Raw genomic sequence first — 4,874 nt, 5'->3', positions numbered from 1 at the left:
AAATGCAGTGGCGAAATAACTCACTCCAGCCTGGAGGCGGAGCTTGCAGTGAACCGAGATTGCGCCCCCCCACCCCGGGGAGAGAGAGAGAGCCCACCTCAAAAAAAAAAAAAAAAAAAGAATAATGAGACAGAATTATCTCTATTATCTCTGTTAATGTGGATGATCTTTAAAGCTTTTATTTGGGAAGTAAGAATTGCATGTTAATTTTTTCAAACACTTGGGGTTTTGCTTTTCCACCAAGACTGAAATGCAGTGGCGAAATAACTCACTCCAGCCTGGAACTCCTGGGCTTGAGCAGTCCTGCTGCCTCAGCCTCCCAGAGTGCTGGTATTATAGGCATCAACCACCGTACTCAGCCTCGCAATGTATTCTTAAATGATAAAATATACCCAGCTGAGTGCAGTGACCTATGCCTGTAATCCCAGCACTTTGGGAGGCCAAGGCAGGCAGATCACCTGAGGTCAGGAGATTGAGACCATCCTGGCCAATGTGGCGAAACCCTGTCTCTACTAAAAATCCAAAAATTAGCTGAGTGTGGTGGCACATGCCTGTAATCCCAGCTACTCAGGAAGCTGAGGCAGGAGAATCGCCTCAACCAAGGAATCGGAGGTTGCAGTGAGCCGAGATCGTGCTACTGCATTCCAGCCTGGTGACAGAGCGAGACTCATCTCAAAAAAAAAAGAAAAAAGTTTGGAATTTAATGTATGGCTACAACTAGCACAAGCCAAACTTTCCATTCTGTGTTTGTTTCCCAAGAATGGAGGTTTAAATGAGGTAGGCATAAGCATTTGTAAATGTAAAATATTAAAGTCTTACGTGACATTGGGAGAGACAAGGACATACATTTCTATAAATAACTATATAAAGGCAGGCAACCGTGCAAGGCTGCATATGTTCAAGTGCCAAATGGGAAGTAGACAACGAGGCTGTAGGACTTGGGAGGAGGGAAGAGTAAAGGGTAGGTTGGGGTGCCCAGGGATGCCTTCCAGGAGACTCAACTCAGGAGGCCTGGATGATCCTCCACAGAGTTTGAGGAACAGGCTAGTAAGGGAAAGCATTGTGACAAAGTCATTTAGAAGATTTGAACCTCTCCAAGACCCTGGCTCTTATTTACTTATTTACTTATTTTGAGACAGAGCCTCACTCTGTCGCCTAGGCTGGAGTGCAGTGGTGCGATCTTGGCTCACTGCAACCTCTGCCTCCCAGATTCAAGCGACTCTCTTGCCTCAGCCTCCCAAGTAGCTGGGATTCCAGGCACCTGCCACCACACCTGGCTAATTTTTGTATTTTTAGTAGAGACAGGGTTTCACTATGTTGTCCAGGCTGGTCTCAAACTCCTGACCTCAAGTGATCTGCCCACCTCAGCCTCCCAAAGTGCTGGGATTGCAGGCGTGAGCCACTGCGCCTGGCCAAGACCCTGGCTCTTTTTGCTGCTTCCTGTTTTCTGTACTGAATGCAAAAACATACCTAGAAGTCACTCCAGGAAAAGGAAATGCAATCTAGGTTCTACCTGGGGGGGCATATTTTCTCTGGGAAGTGAATAGGTGAGGTTGAAGAGCAACCCTCCACTTTCAATATCCTCCCAAATCATGATGGGAAAGGACCAGACCCCCACATTTGGGGTTTTTCCAGTTCTTCTACCCTACTGCCCTACTCAAGAGATACTCAAATGGCAGACACCAGCCTATTGTACTATGTTTTATTCTGGGTAAAGCATGAGACCCTGGGTCTCTTCTTTCCTACTGTGGTGAATGGGAGAATGCAGACGAAAACCTGACTGTCTTTATCTCACGTCCCTTGGCCTAGATACATCCAGAAGTAGTCCATTCTTCTTTTCTTTTTTTTCCCCTTCTCTTCTTGGCCCCTTTAGTTTGCCAAGTCAAACATTCTCCAAGTAAACATGAACTCCTTATCTCTCCTTCATGTTAAAAAAACAAAAACAAAAGCCCAGAGCCTCTCCCCTTTTATTATAATCATTCTCTTCACTCTTTTTTACCAACTGGGTTCCAATGTGTACAACATCTTGCTGTCTGCATCTCAGGTAAAGTTAAGAAAGAAAAGGAGAAAAAAGGGAACAAATATTTAATGAACTCTCCAATGTGTCACGGTCCATCACATTAAGTACTTTGGTTCATTTAATCTTCACAACAAAATGAGATCATTATTATTATTTTTCCAATTTGCAGATCAGCAAATAGAAATTAAAAGTTTAAATACCCTGTTCAAAGAGACACAGATGTTGAGAAAGCCAAGATATAACCCAAGGGTCAGAAAGAAACCTGTGCCTTTCTCTTTACTCCAGATTTCTTTCAGTCCTTTTTTTTTTTTTAATTTTTATTATTTTTATAATAGAGACAGGATCTTTCTATGTTGGCCAGGTTGGCCTTGAACTCCTGACCTCAAGCAATCCTCCTGCCTCAGCCTCCCAAAGTGTTGGTATTATAGACATGGGCCACTGCACCCAGCCTCTTTCAATCCTAAGGATTTTACATTTTCACTATGTTCAGCCTACTTGTGTTTGTAAGGAGCCATCATTACTTTCTTTTATGGGATTACTTTGATGATTTTCAAGATCCTTTTAGAGGAGACTAAGCTAATAAATACTAATGCCAATACCTTGGCCAGGCACAGTGGCTCACACCTGTAATCCCAGCACTTTGGGAGGCTAAGGCCAGCCTGGCCAACATGGCGAAACCCCGCCTCTACTAAAAACACAAAGATTAGCTGGGAATGGTGGCACGCGCCTGTAATCCCAGCTACTCAGGAGGCTGAGGCAGGAGAATCGCTTGAACCTGGGAGGCAGAGGTTGCAGTGAGCCAAGATCATGCTACTGCTGTCCAGCCTGTGCAACAGAGTGAGAGTCTGTCTCAAAAAACAAAACAAAACAAACTTAGAAAAAAAACCAATATCTTAAATTTATGTAATACTTGACAGTTTACTTTTTGCCTTATTTTTTCTTTTTTTTTTTTTGAGATGGAGTTTCACCCTTGTTGCCGAGGCTGGAGTGCAATGGCGCAATCTCAGCCCACCGCAACCTCCATCTCCTAGGTTCAAGCGATTCTCCTGCCTCAGCCTCCTGAGTAGCTGGGATTACAGACGCGTGCCACCACTCCCAGCTAATTTTCATATTTTTAGTAGAGGTGGGGTTTCTCCATGTTGGTCAGGCTGGTCTCGAACTCCTGACCTAAAGTGATCTGCCCACCTCGGCCTCCCAAAGTGCTGGGATTATAGGCGTGAGCTGCCATGCCCGGCCTTCCTTATTTTTTCATTGTTTCAATGTTTTATTTTCTTTGGCCATGTCATTAGTAATACCTTATCGGTTTTCAATATATCCATATATTCTCTTATCTCATTTTCAGGAAAAACAAATTACATTGGCTTGTTTTTTAGTAGCTTTATTTTTTTGAAAGACTCATACATGCTTGTTGCAACTAAAATTAAGCAATATAGAAATTGTAAAAAAATAAATAAAAAGAAAGTAAAAATCACCCTAAATCCCGCTACTCAGAGATAACCACTGTTAATATTTGAGTAAATATGTTTTTCATCTGTTTCTCCATTTGTATAATTTGACTAAATGGGATCATACTCTGCCTTTCTAGGCTGCTTTTTTTCACTGAGAGTGTGCTGACAACAGCTTTCCACATCAGTAAATGTATATTTATGTCATTATTTATATTTATTTTAATTTTGTTTGTTTATTTTCTGGTTTTTGTTTTTGAGGCAGGATCTTGGTCTGTCACCCAGGCTGGAGTGCAGTGGCACAATCACGGCTCACTGCAGCCTTGACCTCCTGGGCTCAAGCGATCCTCCCACCTCACTCTCTAGAGCAGTTGGGAGTACAGGCACACTCCACCAAGCTCAGCTACTTTTTAAATTTTTTTGTAGAGATGAGATCTCACTATGTTGCTCAAACTGGTCTTTAACTCCTATGCTCAAACAATCCTTCTGCCTTAGCCTCCCAAAGTGCTAGGATTACAGACATGGGCCACTGCACCCAGCTCCATTATTATTTTTAATGATTACATAGTATTCCAATTTAAGAATACGTTTCACTTGACCAGTGACCTATTGATGACGTTTGAGACTACTTCCAATTTTTGATTGTCATAAGAAATTATTAGCCCTAATTTAAAGATTAGGGGATCGAAGCTCTGAAAAAGCTAAATGACTCCCTTTACAAACTCCAGGTCTAGAGCTAAGCTACTTGCGCCAAGCCCTAGATTTCTGACTCTTTTTTTTTTTTTAAAAGATAAGGTCTCACTATGTTGCCCAGGCAGGTTTTGAACTCCCGAGGTCAAGGTGTCCTGGCCCAGACTTCTTACTCAAAACAGTTCTCTTTCCAAATGAACTATAAGAATAGAAAGTTGGAATTCTTGACATAAAATAGGAATTGACATTCTTGGCATATAATATAGAATTGACAACAAAAAATGAGATGTTTTTAACTGTCCCATTTCTTTTTATTTCCTTTTTTAATCAGTCTGCATCATGCTTTGATGCCCCATTTCTTTGAAAGTTAAGCATATGCTTACTATAAAACCCAGATATTCTGCGCCTATCTATTTACTCAAAATAAATGAAAGCATATGTCCGTACAAATACTTACACATGAACATCCATAGCAGGTTGTTTTTTTTTTTTTTCCTGAGATGGAGTCTTGCTCTGTTGTCCAGGCTGGAGTGCAGTGGCGCGATCTCAGCTCAGTGCAACCACCGCCCCCTGGGTTCAAGCAGTTCTCCTGCCTCAGCCTCCCAAGTATCTGGGACTACAATCGTGTGCTACCGCACCTGGCTAATTTTTGTATTTTTAGTAGAGATGGGGTTTCACTATGTTGGCCAGGCTGGTCTTGAACTCCTGACCTCAGGTAA

The 4,874-nt window shown here is 42.3% G+C and overlaps 1 protein-coding gene across 1 annotated transcript in view; it reads right to left on the bottom strand.

Moving 5' to 3' along the window:
* The window catches only part of LOC105514202 (chromosome unknown open reading frame, human C6orf106), a 127,287-nt gene extending 123,077 nt beyond the window's left edge, over nt 1-4,210 (bottom strand). The window contains exon 1 of the mRNA XM_011945410.1: nt 4,185-4,210. The gene's annotated coding sequence lies outside the window, so the exon portion shown is untranslated. The remainder of the gene's footprint in view (nt 1-4,184) is intronic.
* Between the last annotated feature and the right edge of the window lie 664 nt (nt 4,211-4,874).

This window comes from Colobus angolensis, unplaced genomic scaffold (assembly GCF_000951035.1).
Source record: "Colobus angolensis palliatus isolate OR3802 unplaced genomic scaffold, Cang.pa_1.0 Scaffold24, whole genome shotgun sequence".
NCBI lineage: Eukaryota > Metazoa > Chordata > Mammalia > Primates > Cercopithecidae > Colobus > Colobus angolensis.
The sequence above is the reverse complement of the archived record's forward strand: the minus strand, read 5'-3'. Positions and strand labels throughout refer to the sequence as shown.